Source organism: Macrotis lagotis, chromosome 1 (genome assembly GCF_037893015.1).
Source record: "Macrotis lagotis isolate mMagLag1 chromosome 1, bilby.v1.9.chrom.fasta, whole genome shotgun sequence".
Lineage (NCBI taxonomy): Eukaryota > Metazoa > Chordata > Mammalia > Peramelemorphia > Peramelidae > Macrotis > Macrotis lagotis.
Window position 1 is genome coordinate 578921752 of NC_133658.1, and position 19947 is coordinate 578941698.

Here is a 19947-nt window from a genome sequence, read left to right on the forward strand (position 1 = left end):
TTATGACCTTGTATTGTTTGAGAGTAGTAACCAAATCTTGAGGTTCTCTGGTATTCCCTCAATGTAGCAACTAGCAGAATGCTTTGCATACCTAATTCATATATTGTTGACTGGCTAAAATTATTTTTTTCCTCTTTGGTTTGTAGCATCCTTAAAAAGTATTTTGGCTATGAATGAAGTTCAATATGGAAAGTTCTCACTGTACAATACTCACTTGCCCTGGGAGAAGAGGAAACGCCTATCGCATGAATTGATCAGACTCTTGCTAGGTCTCCATCCTCCCGTGTCTGAATTAGATTTGCTAGAATCTGTTTCCTTATTACATGCAAAGAGTGCCATAAGATAAAAAGCCAGTTTCTTTGGAAGGGAGTTGAGCCAAGAACATTGTGTTCCATCCATACAATGAAATGCAGATTTCCTATTAAAAAGCAAAATTCTTTACTTGAGAAGGTTGAACAGACAGAAAATTATTCCAGCTGGTTATATATATGGTTCTGAAAAAAAGTCCATTTGGAAAATAGCCTCTGTGTCTGAGAATATAACACTGTCATATTTCTGGGAATTACAAAAATCTCTTATCATTGAAGCCCTAATTCTCATTATCATGTTTCAAGATAGTCAGTGAGGATCAGAAAGGTTAGGGATTCACCGACAAGTCTATTATTGCTGTCACATCAAAATGGACTTGCTTGTATGATCAAAGGGATCTAATGAGATTAATTCATGTTATAATGCAGAGATTTAGAGTTTGAAAGGATAGCAGAGGCCTTCTAATCCAGCTCCATTTTTCAGATGAGAAAACTGAGACAGAGATAAGTGACTTACCCAGGGTCTCACAGCTAATGGGTGTTAAAGGGCAGATTTGAATTCAGATCCCTCTGCATTCAACACCTGTGCTCTGTGCACTAGGATGCCACCTAGCTGCCCCTAGATCATACATGTAGGAATTGATAGATGATACTTGAACTGAGATCCTCTGACCACACTCAGGGCTCTTTCCATTCTATGATGAGGACTGCTGTTCTTTGTGACCCAAAAGAAGTCACAAAGAATTGAACACAATTAAAAAATGAGCAAACACTGACAAACTTACAAGGCCCCAAAGATCTCTTAGACATTAAAAACTCCCTGTCACTTTTAGTTGGCACTTACAAAAATTTCATCATATAATTAATATACTCTATATATTACCTCTACAAAGAGCTAATTATAAGCTTCTCGAGAGTAAAAACAACATCGTGGATCTCTGAGAGTCATGATACACAGTAGACAATAATTACTTCTTATCTCGATAATGCTCAGTTTTTCCCAATAGGTAGGTTTAATTCCAATAGCTGGCCAGAGAAACTCAATATAATCAAAATTTTGACTTAAAAAGTATAATTTCATTTCATAAATATGTGTGTTCAGTTGTTTCAGGCTTGTCTGACTCTTTGTGACCCTATCTGAAGTTTTCTTGGCAAAGATACTGGAGTGGTTTCTTAACTGCCCCATGCCTCAGGTTCCTTAAACATAAAGCTAAGTAGTTAACCCAGGCAACCTCTCAGCTATTATAGTGGATAGAGAACTGAATTTGGAATAAGGAAGACAAGTTCAAATTCTGCCCCAGACACTTACAAACCATGCCACTTCTCTACTATATGCCTCCTGTTTCATCATCCATAAAATGAGAATAATAAAAGTACTATCTCCCATGACATTGTGAGAATAAAATGAGACTGGTAAACCTTAAAAAAGTCTCATAAATGTAACTTATTATTATTATCATTATTACTAAGAAGATCTTGGGAAAGTCTTTCATCCTCTGTTAAGCTTTAGTTTCCTTATATGTAAAATAAGGTTAAAAATACTAGCCTTATCTATACCATATGGTCTTTGGAATATCTGCAAACTCAGATTGTGCAAAAAGCCATACATAGAAAGGCACATGATAGGTTTGAGAAGACTACAACATACGCTCAAGCAGATTTGGCAAAGAAGGGCAGTAACAAAGGCTATCCCTAGGGAAATGTATGACAGACATAGGGTGTGATGAGGGTGAGGGGTGACAGGTAGACAACTACAGTGACTCCATGGGAATCCTCAGGATCTCAGAAAAAAAATCAAAAAAAGTCTTGATTGATAGAGGGTAGGTAGAGAAGTATACAGCAGATTTATAGGAATGTTTGGACAATAGTCACAAAGAAAGGGCAGGAATGGACAAGTTGTGATCCACATCTTAGCCTTGATCGCATAGTTGTCATGAGAATTAAATTATAGTGTTAATAGAACTCTAAAGAGTTACAAAAATGTAAGTTTTTATTGTTCACCTGGAGTGGCTTGATACCAATTGTGATGGTTCCTTGGTTTTGGATTTTAGATTCTGGCATTCCACACATGGGCAGCTGGGTGGCATAGGGGGACCTGGAACCTGGAGTTAGAAAGACCTGAGTTAAAATCTGGTCTCAGATATTCACTAGCTACATGACCCAAGGCAAATCACTTCATCTCTGTTTTCCTTAATCTACTACAGAAGGAAATGGCAAACCATTCCAGGGTCTTTGCAAGGAAAATTCCCCAAAAGGGGTCACAAAGATTTGGACCTGTCTGAACAACAACATTTCATGTTACTGTTCTAAAATTCTATAATTCAATACAAAGATTGATGTTCAAGTCCAAAATTTCCTAGGATTGTCTCCAATTGTGGGGTGAAGGACAGTCAAGAAAGCAGAGAACTATCCCTACCTCGTCTCCAAAAAAAAAAAATCTGTTGCTTTCCCCAAACCCATTCTTCCCTACTCCCATGATGTGGAGTGAAAAAATGAAACTTGGCCCTCCATTTCAAAAATGTCCAGCCAATTCCTGTTCTAGACTCACTGAGTATTGGCATCCACTGGATAGAAGGGTTTTCTTCAGCCTTTTAAAATAATTTAAGGAGTTTAAAATAATTATGGGGCTGGGAACTCCATAATTGGACTCCTTAAATTGTTCATGGTCAGTTGCAATCTATTTATAAAAAAATTTTCCCCAAAAAAATGTTATATGACTATATTTCCTATGCTATATAATTAAAAGTTAATCCTGATTCCATATCTTGCAGTTTCAACATTTTATAGAAATGCATATCTACAACATTTTTAAAAAATCTGGTATACATTTTAAAAGACTTTTTAATGTAACTTCATTTTATAATAATAGAATCCAAGATCTATAAGAGACCTCAAGGGAGTTATTTTTTTAACCTTTCATTCTACAGACTAGAAATTCAAAGCTCAGAAAAGTCTTAGGCTATTTTGCTGCACATAAGTGATCTAGATATGCCAATACCTAACTCAGGATTCCCTCTCTATTATGCAAGAGTTCTGAGAATTACCCTCAAATGGTGAACTCTTCTCACACCAATTCATCCCTTCTCTTCTCTCTTGAGAAGCCTCATTATACCATCAGAAAAAAATGTTGGATATCTGATGAATTCCTCCAAAAGAAATCATACACCTCTTGGCTTGGTTCCACTAAAAATTATGTTGATTTAAATTTTATGCAGTCCTCCAATAAATAATGATAATGATAATAAAAATAGATTTTTAGAGTGCTTTAAGATTGGAAAGGAGTTTTACATAAGTTAACACATGATTCTCTAAACAAACTTTGTGAGGCAAGTATAACAAAGGGTTAATAACTACTATTATCCTTATTTTATAGCTAAGGAAACTGAAACTATAAAACTGGGATCATGACTTCCCTCATTCTAACTTTGAATCCCTTGCCTTCTCATTTTAGTTCTGCTCAAACTTTTCCAAACTATACTCATTCATTCATTCACTTAACAAGAAATGACCATCTGTCTTCTCTGACCCTTTTCATAAGCTACTGAAGGTGTTCAGAAGAAGTCACAACTGTTGAATTTGATCCACTACAAAATTATGCTATCTGATTTGAAGCAGACCCTCATGGATGAACAGCTAAACCATTACTGACTTCTTATAACACTCCCTTAGCAATGATTCTAAATTGTTCTCATTTCAAGGGTACTTATACCATTCTTTCCCCCATTCCTCAACAGAAGAGTTTACTTCATATTTAAGAGTAGAAATTGAGCCCATTCATCCCACGCTATCTCTTTGCCCCACAATTCCTCTCAACATCTCCTTTTCCCTCTATTCTCCTTTGCTTCCATCTCTAAAGAAGTGCCCTTTCTTCTTGTACCCGAGACCCATCACCCTCTTTGTCCTCCAGTCGATTGCCGAAACCTTCCTCATTTCTCTTGAATTTTCAACCTCTCATCTGTTGATTCCCTCTGCAGTGCCAACATACTCACAGCATGCTCAAATTTCCCCTCTCTTAAAGTAAACTTTGCCATTCCCTCCAAGTGGAGTTCTTTATCTCTTTTTTCTTTCATAGATGGACTCCTGAAAAAAAAAATCAGTCCAGGATACATTTGCTTTCTCATTTCTCTCTCACCCACTTCTCAATCTCTTGTATTCTAGCTTCAGACTTCACAATCCAAAAAAATGATCTCCTAAATACTAAATCCAAAGGCCTTTTCTCAGTCCTCTATCTTCTTGCCTTTTCTTCAGCTTTTGGTTCTACTGAACATTCCCTCTTCCTAAATATTTTCCTTGATACTTGTTTCCCATACCTTTCCTAGGTCATCACTTCTATCCTACCTCCTAAATTGGTCATATATCCCAGGTCTCTGTCTAGGAGCCTCTTTCCTAGTACACAGAAGCTTGGTTCTATAGAAAAGTAGAGAAAATGCATCTCTTTCCTTTCATTGCAGAGGTGGAGGAGTGTGAGTGTATAAGATTGCAAATACTGTCTGAAACTATCTCTAGTTAGTTAGTTTTGTCAAATTGCTTCCCCCCCCCTTTTTAATCTTTGTGATAAGAAATGGGTATGGGAGTATGTTTAGAAATGACTCTAAAGTAAATGCAAAAGTCACCAATTTTCAAGTGCATTATGGGCTGGAAGAAAGAGACAGAAAGGGAGAAAGAAAAAGGAAGGGAGGAAAGAAAGGAAAAAGGGATAGAGGAAAAAAGGAAATTAAAGAAGGAAAAAAGAAAAATCCTTTACAATAACCTACATTTCCAGTCTGATTTCATATTACACTCCTCAACAACCTCTAAGTTCAGCTGAACTGGCTTAAATCTTTGAATAGGGAGTCCCATGTCCAGGAAGTTCTCCCTCTTCATTTTTTTTCCCTTGGAATTTTGCAAGGCAGTGGGGTTAAGAGACTTGCTCAAGGTCCCACAGCTAAGTAGTAAGTGTCTGAGGCTGCATTTGAACTCAGGTCATCCTGACTGAAGGGCTGGTGCTCTATCCTCTGTGCTACCTAGCTGCCCCCTCCCTCTTCACTGTAGTCTCAAATAAGCTCTGGCTTCCTTCAACATACAGTTCAAATATAATCTCCTATAGGAGTCCTTTCCTGATTCCATTTGTACAGGTGGTTCCCTCCCTTCTCCAAATAAAGAGTAATCTCCTTAGGGTCAGAAGTCATTTTATTTTATTTTTGATTTCATATCTTCAGCAACATGTGCATTTTTGAGTGAAAATGAATTAAATTAACAATACCTTGTGCCTGAGGAGACTGGAATATGAATTAATCTGAGTTAATGAGAAAAATGAGTTAATATGAGTAAAATGAGTTAATATGAAATGAGTGACCCCAAAACATTGAGGCATGCTAGGATTTGGATTATCTATTTTACAATCTATGATTTGTCTGAATGCAGTTAAACTGGGATCTGCCTCTTTATTATAACCAGAACTTCTTTTGGGGGCATTGTAGCCAAGCCATACTAGAGTGCCAGTCCCCTAACAAAGAAGTTTTTTATAAGGTAAGTCTAGAAACTCAAGTCCATTAAATAATGACACTTCACTATATATCTAGCAGTCCCCCAGACCACCATGATGAATTCATAATACTTTCTGGAGACATGGCTATTTTTCTTATGGTTCTTAACCTTTTTGTGCCATAGACCTTGAGGCATGACTGTGAAGGGGGAAAATATATGCAGGACACTATTTTTTTTTTTTTAGATTTTTCAAGGCAATGGGGTTAAATGGATTGCCCAAGGCCACACAGCTAGGTAATTTTTAAGTGTCTGAGGCTGGATTTGAACCTAGGTACTCCTGAATCCAAGACTGGTGCTCTATTCACTGCGCTACCTAGCCGCCCCCACGCTTCTTTATTTTTTAAGAAAGATTTCATTTATTTTGAGTTTTACAGTACCCCCCCATTATTGCTTCCCTCCTCCCACCCCCCCATAGAAGGCAGTCTAGTAGTCTTTACATTGTACAGGATAAACTTTCAAATTTAATCTGTATTATTAAAATTTTCTCCATCACTTTCTTAAGTCTAGATAATACAACAAAAAATAAATTTAGCTCTGATTTATAGAATTTGTCTAATTTGAGGTATAAACACACAGATTTAAAAATTTAACAATCTGCTCTCTCTGAACCTCAGTTGGAACTGCCTTCAGCTTAGTCCCTTTTGGCAGTCTAGTGCAGTCAGGAGAACTTTCTCAGAACAATGATTTTAGATGCATAAAATAAAATATATTCAGTCATTTACAGTCATGTCTAACTCTTTATGACTCCATTTGAGGATTTCTTGGAGTGGTTTGACATTTCCTTCTCCAGTTCATTTTACAGATGAGGAAACTGAGGTAAATAATAAGGATAAGTTACTTGCTCAGTGACAAACAGCTAGTATCTGAGATCAGATTGGAATGTAATTTTACTTTATTTTCTAAATTACATGCAAAGATAGTTTTCAACTTTCATCTTTTTTTTAACTTTTTGAGTTCCACATTATTCTACCTTTTTCCATTCCCTTCCTCCCTCCCCAAGACAGCAAGTAACCTGATTTGAGGTCATATTTGAACTCAGGTTTTTCCTGACAACAGGTCTGGCACCCTATCCACTGTGCCACCTAACTTCCTAAAATAAAATATATAAGAATACAAAGGAAACCAATTGTTATTCTAAAATACAATTATCAAAACATTTTAAAAAACAAATTCATGTACCCCCTGAAATCTAGAAACATTGCTCTAATTTCTACTCTCACCTAATCTGTATCTTCAGTTGGAGTATACATGTAGTAGAAAAATTTTCAGCATTTCCCAGAGGAAATTATTGAATAAATGACTAAACAAATCAATTATCTCTACTTTTTAAATTTTATTTATTTAAGGCAATGGGGTTAAGTGACTTGCCCAAGGTCACACAGCTAAGCCATTGCTAAATGTCTGAGATTGGATTTGAACTCAGGTTCTCGTGACTCCAGGGCCAGTCTCCTTCCACTTCACCACCTAGCTGCCCCCAAATCAATTATCTTTAGATACTCCAATCCCTCCTTCTACTACAGAGATTTTATCTTGTCCCCTTTCTCTTTAGCATTGCTAGGGAAGTCTATAGACCTCTTCTCAGATTACACTTAAATGTATAAAATAAAATAAATGTGATTACACAGAAAACCAATTATATTGAAAAATAGTTATCAGGGACAGCTACAAGGTGTAGTGGATAGTGCACCTGCCCTGGAGTCAGGTGAACCTGAGTTCAAATTGGACCTCAGACACTTTATTCAAAGATAAAGAAAAATAGTTACTAATTAAATAAAGTTCCTACCTTCTATATACCTTCTGTCTTCTCTGTCACTGACCTGGTTTTCCAAAACAGTACCTAAAATAAGAAAGAAAAAGTAAACTACCATCTCCTTTTCCCAGACCATGCCCCAAATGCATATCTTACTCCCCACAGATCAACAGCCCCCTTCTGCAGGAACCCTTTCAAAGCCTCCCTTTTCACTCCAAGAATATCAAGTATCTGTTTTGAATGCATATTGTTGACCTCTAGTAACAAAGCCCATTGTGTCAAAGTCTTTGGGGGTGCAGACATCTTGGAGGGGGAAGATTCACATTTGCTGAGCTCTTGGCATCACTGGCAAGGCACAAAGATGTTGGGTTTAGAGGAGCCTCCCTCCTGGTCATCCCTCCTGGAGGGTGTATGTGCTCTCCAGTTCCATCCTAAGTTGAAGAAGTACATTTTTAGATCCCGCTTTCTGATTGTGGAATGTATAAGGACCCAGTTTCAAGATCCCATCTCTGGGAGTCTGGATCTCTAGACTGAGCCCCCCCTTGCATGCTGGTATACTCAACAAGCCTGGAGAAATACTGTTTTTAATATTTTATGTATTTCTTTTTTCAACTACAGGTAATGAGTTTTCAACAATCATTACATTTTGTAAGGTTTTAATTTTCACATTTTTCTCTCTCTCTCCCTCTCCCTGAGAGAAATCAATCTAAAATAAAATCTAGAGAAATATTAATAAATGTGTATAATAACCTAATTCTATTCTTTTCTTTCTTGAAGCCAAAGCGTGGAGTTTAACATTTGTCCCTTATTAGTACAAACTCTGAAGGTTATTTAATTTTTATTTAATCTATGCATTATATTTAAGGGCAAATGCATGGAGTTGTCTCATTTTTGGTGCCATAGTTTCCAATTTAAACTAGAGAAATTGGGGTGTCAGAACCCTCTCTTTGACAAGCTGTGGCCCAATATGCATACCTGGAATCCAATCTTTGAAAAGGAATATTCTTTGCTCAGCCCCCCTCCCCCAATCCCTTGCTCTAATAATCTTGAACCAATGGCTGTTTTAGCCAAGTTTATTATTTCTCTAAGTCTTACTCTGGGAACGGAAGCCACGAGTCTCCTCTGGGGATATTTCTAAAAATTGGGAATAAGTCTAAACTTAGTATTACCTGTGCTGGTACAACTGAAAGATAGCCCTAAATTATTCCGTGACAGATCTTAATTTGGATAGATCTCAAAAACAGAATTAAAACTATAGACGTCTAATTTATAGGTCTGGTTTGGAAAAGTTCCTTTTCTTCTGAAAGCCTGTCACAGTTGTCTTCCCCACTTATTCCTCCTGCTGCCCCCTTCCACCCCTGCCACCGCTGCCACCCCTCCCCACTCCTTTTGGAGATCCTTGCTTGAGATGGTCATAGGGCAGAGCCACAGAACATCTGAAATAAGGACTAATGATAAGAGGGAGAAATGAGTATAATTTATTTTAATTTGGAAAACTGCATTAAGTACACAGTCAGTCTATAGGGAAATAGAATTTGTGAAATACTAATTCTATAAAATCTTAAAATTTTCAGATTATTTGTAAAACTTTCCTAGTATTTATGGTTTAAAATAATACCCAAACAGAACTGGAATGAGGAACGCTAGAATGATTAAATCAGCTCTTTATCTGATAAATTGTGAAGCAGAGTCATGGTATCCCAGCTCTTTAAAGAAGCAGGGGAAAAGACTATTCGTATGAATTTATGATAATAATTTTTTTAAGTGCAAAGAGTAATTAGACTGTGAAAATAAAAATGTTAGGGTAGCTAGGTGGTGCAGTGGATAGAGCACTGGTTCTGGGGTCAAGAGGAACTGAGTTCAAATCAAGCTCCAGATAATTAATAATTACTTAGCTGTGTGACCTTGGGCAAGTCACTTAACCCCATTGCCTTGCAAACCAACCCTCCTCCAAAGAAAAAAAAAGAAATTAAAATGTCACCATTAGTAATTGTAAATGCAGATTTGGTTTGCTTTATATGACATTTGTTATTTGGCATTAGGAAATTTATTAGCAATATGGCTCCAAGAAAGTTCTAGCTCAGTTCACTATTCTGGGTTGTAGTGAGGGTGACATGACTATAAAATGTCTGATATAAGGCAAATGCTATATGAATGTTAACTGTTTTTAGTGAATGACCTTAAATGCCAATGTTTATGAGACAATTTTCTGGTTAAGAAAATCTGGAAGTGTGTTTAACTAAATTTAATATTTAATAAATAATGATTTTGTTTCAAATTTTAAAAATTAATAATATTAATGGTGCTTCTATGCACCTAAATTTCCTTACATTGTAAAATCTGTTAAACAATAAGAGGGAAATTTCTATTATAAGCTAGATGCTGCTAATTTAAAATTGTAAACATGTGCAGATGATTACTCAAACTTGCTGCTAAATTAATTATGAATCATGACTAGAAGGTAGATCATAAAAACAATAAAATAATCATTTTGGGGTTTTGAGTATAAAGCCTACTAGTGCAAACTGATTCTCTTCATTTAACCTCAGCCAGAGTCTGCCTGTGAAAAAGAATGTCTAGAAATTAAATTATTAGCAAATTCATTATGCAATTATATTGATCCATATGGAAATCATATTTTCTTTTAATACTGCTGATCATGTGCTATATCTTAAAGTATTAATATTTAAGAAATTATAAACTTTCAAGTTTTTGCCCATTATTGAAAGAAAATTCATCTAAAATTATTTGGCTATTATGAAAATTACAAGATTGTTAACTAGGTTATTTGTAGGTATTGTTTTGATCAAGCATTTTACATAGATATCATAATAAGAAAATCTTGCATCAGCCCTGTGAAAGAGTTTTCTGCATTGTGGAATCCTTATGGAAATTCTTGCACAAAATAGGATGTAATTTTTAAGTCTGTTTCATCTCAGGATATATTTATATATAAGTTAATTTGAAGGATTACAACAATTAACCAGTGCTGATATACTACAGGTTCAAGTGAACTGTCTATGTGGGATTATTCCTTATTATATATTTAAAGACAAAATATATTGAGTAAATTTTAAAGGTCTGGTAAATTTTGTTATTGTAATAAGGTATGCTCTCTTTGGCTTAGAGAAAAACTCAGACTTCTCATTTAAACATGGCTATGAGCACTATTATAAATAACTTACTTAAATTGTGTTGTTTTGAAATTGATTATTAAATGTGTGTGTGTGTGTGCACACACACACACACACATTTAATAATATATATATCATCCCTGAAGCTTTTGTTACAAGTGAAATTAATCTGGCAACTTTTAAATGAATTCACTTTTGTATTAGAATCTATATTCTTATGAGTGTTCTGTTATTAATTTCTTAGTGGAATCTCCCCCCCTCCAAATGGGAGAATGAAGGATGCCAATTATAAAGACTTAGTTCTAGGGGAGGCTAGCTGGCATAGTGGATAAAGCACCTGCCCTGGAGTCAGGAGTACCTGGGTTCAAATCTGGCCTCAGACACTTAATAATTACCTAGCTGTGTGGCCTTGGGCAAGCCACTTAACCCCGTTTGCCTTGCAAAAACCTAATAAAAAAAAAAAAGACGGCTCTAATTTTCTATTTGTGTCTGAGTTTTCTAAGTATATTAGCATGACATTTGACCAATCTAAAATTGTCAATTCAAAACTCTCAATTCCCTGATTGAAAAAGTTTCCAAATTTCATCTTCTAATAATATAAACTTAAGATTTGTCCTGGTTATTAGCAAAGTAAAATTTGTGTTAAGATGTTTTTTTAGCAGAGAAGAAAATCAATCCAAGTACACTAAGCTACAAATGGCCTGCAGTGACACTGCACCTCAATATTACTTGAATGTTTCCAGAGGAAGCAATCTGAATTTACTTCACTGTCCCCCTGCCCCTCCCACTACTTTTTACACCTCTTATTTGTAGGGTCCACTTAAAGAGGACTACCCGCTTTGATTTTGTCAAAGCACCATCCATCTTTCCCTTTCCCTCTCATGTTATCTCCACATATAAGCCCTATAACTGGCTGCCTACCTATATTTCTTGTAAACCCTAGGCTTGATGGTATTTTGCTTCAAGCTGTGTCATTTTTCTCCATGATGTCCCTCTTGTCCCCACTCCTTCCTTCAATGGTCTGCAGATGATGTCACGGCATAACTTTGACCAAAATGGAGGAACTGTTGACCTCTAATAACAAATCCCATTGTGTCAAGGGTCACTGGGGGAACAGACATCTTAGAGGGGGGAGATTCACCTTTGTTGAGTCTTGGCATCACTGATAAGGCACAAAGATCCTGGGTTTGAGAGAAGTCTCCTGGACATACCTCTTCATAGGTGTGTCTGATCTCTAGCCTCAGTCTCTGTGGAAGTCCAAGCCTTCCTTTGATGTACAAGCCAGAAGTCAATTTTCAGATGCTGCTTTCTGACAGTGGAATGACTAAAGACCCAGTTCCAAGATCCTATCTTTGGGGGTCTGGCCCTCTAGCCAGACCCCTCCCCCCAAATCAACAAGCCTAGTGAAATATTAAATATGTGAGGGGCAGCTAGGTGGCACAGTGGATAGAGCACTGGCCCTGAAGTCAGTAGTACCTGAGTTCAAATCCGGCCTCAGACACTTAATAATTACCTAGCTGTGTGGCATTGGGCAAGCCACTTAACCCCACAGCCTTGCAAAAATATATATATATATATATATATATTAAAAATGTGTATATTAAGCTAATTCTTTTTGCTCTTTCTTGATGCCAAACCCTGGAATTTAATGTTTGTCTTTTATTAGTGCAAACTCTGAAGGTTAACACATATTTAATCCATTTATTATGTTTAAGGTCAAACTCACTGAGTTTTCTCAGTGTGTATACGCATTAGTAAACTTCCTACCCATCTCACCTTTATATTTACTTAAGTTTAAAATCCATGAGAGTAGACATAGCCTGACATTTTTTGCATGGGCTCTTAATGATTGCTCTTAGAAAATAGACCCTTGGGGCTGCTAGGTAGTACAGTGGATATGGATAGAGCACCAGCCTTTGAGTCAGGAGGACCTGAGTTCAAATTTGACCTCAGACAATTAATAATTACCTAGCTGTGAAGACCTTGGTCAAGTCACTTAATTCCATTTACTTGCCCCCCCCCCCCAAAAAGAATGTGGGCAGTCACTTTTCAGTCTCTTCCTAGGGGGATTTTTATCCCACCATCCAGTCTAATTGTTCTGTCTTGCCTATTTTGCATTTCTAGGGGGAAATCTTTCCCACCTCATCTTCCTTTCTAACCTTTTCTACAATGGCTTCCTTAAGAAAGTATCAAAAAAAAAAGAAACTTCTTAGAAGTAAATTTACTTGTTATTCTCTAAAATCTGCAAGCCTCAGAGAGAGAGAGCGAGCTGGATTTTTCCCCTTAAATTTTCATTTATAGACTAGCTCCCTACCATCCCTCCCCCTCCTAAATTCCCAACACATAGAATTAGGGAGACTAGCAGAAGACCTGCATCATATTTCTCCCTATATCTCCCAAAGCAGGGAAACTCCCTCCCTACCCTGTGGCTGGTCAGGGCAAAGTCTTCCAAACAACTACTTTAAAACACTACAAAAAGCCTAAATTCAAGTTGGGAAGGCAATGTCCTTATTACTTTCTCCTAGCTAAACCCAGCCTCCATGTCTCCCAAAGAGAGGCACATCCCTATACAAAAATAATTAGCAACTTGATGTGCAAGAGGAGATTCATTCGCCTCTCATAAAACCAGCCCTGTGGTCTGAGTTCTGGAAACATCCTCTCCAGTGCCATGGAGCTCATCCCAACCACAAGCCTGGAGACCAGAGAATAATTAGAAAGCACCAACATGCAATCCAAACTTGATTTACATGTTTCCAAAATTGTTTCTTAAATGAAAGGTTAGCTCGGGCCAGGGTGACAGCACTAGGGCTGGCCCCAAAACAAAACCCAATCCCTCGGTAGTCTGGGTTGGTTGAGGGGACTTCTTCAGCCCTCAAAATGAAATAATACAGAAAAAAATGAAACATTCCCTTCCCTTCCCTTAAGGCGATTATATTATGTAAGGATGTGCTTAACGTTTATAGTCAAGGACTTTGTATAATAAGAACAATGCCCTCACCCTGTTTCCCATGCAGCATAGGCTAACTTTTCCTTAAAAGATATTGAGAGTTTCCTTGGTTGGGCTCAGGGGACTCACTTCTTCATCAGTTCAATCATTTTCAGTTGTATCCAAGTCTGCATGACCCCATTTAGGATTTTCTTGGCAAAGATACTGACTTTTTTTTTTGCCTTTTCCTTCCTCATCTCATTTTTTTTTTGCTTGTTTTTGCAAAGCAATAGGGTTAAGGGATGTGCCCAATGTCACACAGCTAGGTAATTATTAAATGTCTGAGGTCACATTTGAACTCAGGTCCTCCTGACTACAGGGCCCCTGCTCATCTCATTTTACAGATCAGGGAAACTGAGGTAAACAGGGTTAGATGACTTATTCAAAGTCACACACAGCTAGTATCTGAGGTCACATTTGAACTCAAATCTTCTTGATTTCAGGGCTGCCCCCAACTTCATCATCACTGGAATTCAGCCTCAAAAATGGTCAGGGGATTTAAGGCAGATTGCTCCTAATGAATGACTCAGGCAAGGAATATTTGGTCAACTGAATCAAGTAGAAGTGGGCTTTGATGCCTCTCTTTGTTGAATGTTCTTCCGTAATACCTAAGTAATTATCTTTTGGGGAACTTTTGAGAGACCTTTGTATATTTTTATTTTTATTCCAGTAATAAACCTTAATTAACATAGGACACGCTTGAGTTGAGTCCACTCCAGAACACTCCGATTATTACAAATTTCCACTTTGTATTTTCCAACTAGAAAAAAAGGTGAAACATGAAATGAGGGCAGTAAGTTCACTTCCACCAATACATCCTACTTTTGTCCTATTTCAACTTTATAAAAATCCAATTCAACAAATGCACCGTATCTGAAAGGATCAATGCTTCACACTTGGGATGCATAAACAAATTAGCCACATGGTCCATGTCCACAAGGTGCTAAACATCATAAAGGAAAATTATGATATTTAAATGAATAAAGAGGTAAAAAAGTTATAGGGATAATAAAGGAGAGAGCTGAACAAGATGTTCTAAAACAATTTGCAGAGTGAGAAGTAACTTTACTTCAAACAGGGCTAGAAGAGTAGAATCGGGGAAGGCTTCAGGGGAGAGGTGATGATAATAATAACAACAGCTAGTATTCATATAGTATTTTACTGTTCCAGATAATTTGCTAAGTATACATTGTAATTTCATTTGAGACTCACAGCAAACCTTGAGGTAAGTAGTTGCTATTATCCCCATTTTACAGATGAGGAAACTGAGGAAAAGAAAGATTAAGTGACTTGCCTAGGGGCACTGGATTTAGCCCCTAGAGCTCAGTCATAAAGATGTATGAAGGATTTCCAGTATAAAGACATGAAAACAGGAAATGGATGAAGGACAGCAAAGATTATAATGAGGGATATTGCTCTTTCCCCCAGTAGAGTACATCTTTGAGGATGGGGGGGTTTGGTTTCTGTATCTGGATCCCTGAAAATTGGCACTGTGCCTTGCACATAAAAAAAGGGGCTTGATAAAGGTTTATCATTGTAGCAAATACTAAATTCAGTTAGAGATTAATCAAAATAAAGATTTCTTTATCTTTTTGCCACCCAAGTTCAGGGACTCTGAAATTTGTCCTCAAAAACCTCAGATTAAGAAGTCACAATTTATTGAAAAGATTTGAGAGTTCAGTTCCCTAAGAAGATGAAGAAATTAACTTCTAGAGAAGCAGAATTAGTTTAAAATCACCAAAGCAAAATGGCAAAACCAGAATTCAAAACAAAATCTTTTTACCTCAAAGCCTTTCAATACCTTATGAAACCTCCTTATTAAGTGAACACAGATCTGCCTGATAGTTAAGTTTCACATTTAGGATTCACATTTACTTGCAGCTCTAATTTATAGATAAACAAGACAGGCAAACTGTCAACAAGTTTGCACCCATAAACACTGATTAATTTTTGACATACATACACACAAAAGATCATGAGATCAAGAATATCCATAGTTTGAGGTAGAAGAATACAAAACACATCAGGTCTAGGAAAATGACCCATCCACCAAAGATACTTTTTTAGAAGCATCTACCCTAAGAGAGGCTGATCTTTCTAACCTCTCTAACCTAAGCTCCCTTCCACTTTACGATTTTATGAAATAGTCACTGGACATATCAAGATCACTAAGGTGATCGCTAAGGATGAAAGGATTAAAGTCAGAATGTACACTCTTACAGAGGTCACAACAGTGAAGAAATGGGGGTAAAAGATATTGACCACATAATCAAGAAGGTTGTCAGTGAATGAGAGTATTAAGTTAGCAGCTTAAAGGTCATTGAATCTTTATTCAAGAGAGTGATAAAGAATCACATCAAAAGAGAGAAGAAAGAAATGCAGAGGAAGAAAAATGGAAAATACTGAAGAGCAGAACCCAAAGATGTTTTATACCTATGACTAATTCACAAGGGAGGGAATGTTAATAATAAAGGCTAAACCTAAGAGTGTGTCATGAGAACTTTTTTTATTTTTTGCAGAAAGCTGATTGTTAGACATTTATCAGGACACGACCAGGAAGGGTATACAGCAGCAGGACTGACTAAACTTGGTAAAGGAAACAGTCCTATCTCAGGTTGGAATGGCCAGGAAGAAGATAGCCTAAGTCCCAGAGAGTTCAGCTCCTAACCTCTATGAATGAAGGAAGAAGATTCAAGAAGAAAATGTAACTTGGAAATAGGCTCTGCCATGAGGATGAATAGGAGAGAACCAAAGTCCAAGGATTTACATCTGGTTTAATGAGAAAAAATCACTCTTGTTTGTTCTTCCTACTGGAAGAGAACCATGACATCAGGGAGGTGATGCCAAGATATGCAAATGAACTGGAGTTTAAGTGAGGGAGAGCTATGCAAAGTCACCAGCCCCAAATGAAAAAGGATAAGTTGTGGTGCAAAGCCCCATTTCTGTAGATCATGAAAACCAGTTATGGTATTAGACACACCTAGTATTAAACTGAATGTAATCAAATTCCATACTGTTGTTCTTACATTGTTTCATGTGTATAAATTTTGGTTCTTCCAAAAGACTATCAGTAATAAGAGGATAAAAAATTTGGCAAGATGACAAAAATGGAAACAGTCAATAGGAATATACTGTTAGTGAAGCTATAAATTGGTCCAACCATTCTGGAAAATAAGTTGGAATCGTGCTTTTTAAAAAATGATTAAGATACCCATAATCTTTGGTCCAGAGAACCAATTGCTAGGCATAGTGTACAAGGAGATACAAGTCCCAAATATATCAGAATATTTATAACAGCACTTTTTTTGGAAGCAAAGAAGCAAAAACATAGTAAAAGTCCATTGATTAGGGGATTAGCTAAACAAATTGTGCTGTCTGAATATATTGGAATATTATGCTCTGAAGAATGAAAAATATGAAGAATTTAGAAGTATGAACAGGCTTTTAAGAATCGATAAGAATCTTGAAAACATTTCTAAGAATTGACACAGTCTGGGAAAACTATATGTACAATAACTACAACAACCTCAACAAAAAGTATCCTGAATATTGTATAATTATGATAAGCATGCCTGACCTAGGAGAAGAATTGAGAAATACACCTCCCTCCCTTTATAGGTGAAGGGAGGAAGCTATAGTTTTAGGACCTATTATCAAATCTGGTGGTATCATCTCTTAATGTTTTCCTGAACTGCTTTTCTTTCCTCTTTAATTTTTTTTAAACAAGTGATGATTCTCTAAGTATCAGACCAAGAAGGGAAATATGGGAAAATGAAGATGATATAAAAACAAAAGATATCAACCAATATAAACTTAAAAATAATCACAACAAAAATCACAAACTGTATCTTTTTTTTCCTTTGGTATCCTTTATGGTACCCAGTCAATTACTGAACTCATAATAGACAGATAAATACTTTCTTTAATTGATTTATTTCTAACACTGAGGATGAACATTTATATTTTCTTCCCTTTTATGACCTAGGCACAGATTAACAGTAAAAAAGAACAAAATTAGGTCCACAGTATGAAAATAAAAGGAATAAAACTTAAGGGGACCATCTGGGTTTAATGCCCAAATAAAGGCATTATGAAACTATCTGATAAATTAGATATAAAAGTTACAACGTTTCTAACAAATACAAAAGGAGAGAGCTGCAGATGAGGTCCTGTATCAAACTATAGCTCACTCTTCTTCTACTTCTATTACAGTAGTAGACAGATTGAATCTATTTTTTACTCTTGTCTGGGGGGGGGGGGGTTAAAGCATTTTTTTTGTTTTTTTTAATGGGGTAATGGGGTTAAAGTCAGACAGCTAGTAATGAAAAGTCTGAGACCACATTTGAACTCAGGTCCTCCTGACTCCAGGATATCCACTGCACTACCTAGCTCCAAAAATGTATCACCATCTTCAATATGACTTAATGTTACATTGAAACAGCAGTGTCTGGGGACCTGCACAAACATTCCTAAAGAGGTCAAATCTCCATGATTTCTTTTGTTGTTGTTGTTGTTGTTGTTGTTTTGCTAGGCAATGGGGTTAAGTGGCTTGCCCAAGGCCACACAGCTAGGTAATTATTAAGTGTCTGAGACCAGATTTGAACCCAGGTATGCCTGACTCCAGGGCCAGTGCTTTATCCACTGCGCCACCTAGCCACCCCCTAATCTCCATTATTTTTACCCAATTCTCCATCCTTTCTGCTAGCATATAAGGAAAGTTTTCAACCATTTTTTTTCAGTCATATTCAATTCTTCATGACCCCCTTTGGAGTTTTCTTGCCAAATATTAGAGTGTTTTATCATTTCTTCAATTTTTTTTTACAGTTGAGGAAACTGAAGAAAACAGTATTAAGTGGTTTGTCCAAGGTCAAACAACTAGTGTCTAAGGCTAGATTTGAACTCAAGAAGATGAGTGTTCCAGACTCCAGGTCTGGCACTTTACCCCCTGAGCCACTTCTCTGTCAAAGGAAAGTACATACACTCATAAAAGCACTAAAAGTCCCAAAGTCACATACTCAGTGCTGTATTAGTCAGAAAAAGGAAAGAATAAAGTGAAGATAAAATTCTTATTTCAATATAAAATTTTTATTTATATTCATCATTCATAATATATCATACAATATATCATACATATTAAATGATATATCAATATATTACATGTTACTACATGTTATATTTATTTTTTTGTATGTGTGTATATATATGTTGAATTTAGGGACAGAAGACCTGGTTTCAAATTCTGGTTCTACAACCTCAGAAAAGTCATTGCACTCCAGCCTTCAGTTTCCTCATCTGTAAGGAAAAGGAAGGGAACAAACATTTATTTACTGCCTATTGCATTCTAGATAAGTGTATGAAACTCTTCATTGGACTGTATGATCCAGTTAGGTTCCTTTCATCTCTAACCCTATATTTTAATTGGGTCTTATGCTTAGTTTTTTTTTGACTGACATCCCTCAAGGAGTGAATTTTCAGGCAAAGTTCCTCCTCTAGTCAGTATGGTTTGTCACCAAGTCATCTGGTGAAAGTCAGATCACTTATCCCCAGATGAAGATCACTAATTTCTCAGAAATCACACACTTGTCCTAGCCAATTATACTTTATAAAAATGTAACCATTAGAATAACATCATGAGGAGGCAGCTAGGTGGCACAGTGGATAGGAGGACCCGAGTTCAAGTGTGATCTCAGATACTTAATACTTAGTTGTGTGACCTTGAGTAAGGCACTTAACCCATTGCCTTGCAAAAAAAAGAAAAAAAAAGACTGACATCATGAATATTTTAATTCTAATTTTAAACAAGGTATAATCAATTCAATTATATCTTTGTACCTATCTATCTTGTTTACAGACACTTGTTTGCATGTTGCCTCCCCCATTAGGACAAGCTTCTGAGGACCAGAGAAAGCTTTTGCCCTTGTATTCTCAAACATAACACAATACTGGGATATAGAAGGTGCATAATAAATATTTTGGAGATTAGTATTCACTAACTTACTTAACTAATAAATGGCCCTAGATAAATCTTTTAAACTCGGACTAGCAACTCCTCCTCCCCAACCATCAGCATCAGCAACATCATCATCATAAATATTGGTAAAGTTTCCTAACTGGGAGCTCCTTGCAGCAAGAAAATCACAAATTCAGTCCTCCCCCAAAAGGACAATAAATTTGAAATTCTCAAATTACTGTTTACCAATACTTTATATTCTGAGAGATTTTGAATGTGTGGAATAATAGAGG

At 36.5% G+C, this 19947-nt stretch overlaps 1 long non-coding RNA gene across 1 annotated transcript in view; it reads right to left on the minus strand.

Annotated features, from left to right (window-relative positions):
- Positions 1–19947, minus strand: part of LOC141507226 (uncharacterized) — a 50348-nt gene that overhangs the window by 14606 nt on the left and 15795 nt on the right. Inside the window, exons 2-3 of the long non-coding RNA XR_012474103.1 lie at positions 7618–7671; positions 2310–2410 (exon numbers count right to left, since the gene is read on the minus strand). This is a non-coding gene — a long non-coding RNA (uncharacterized LOC141507226). The remainder of the gene's footprint in view (positions 1–2309; positions 2411–7617; positions 7672–19947) is intronic.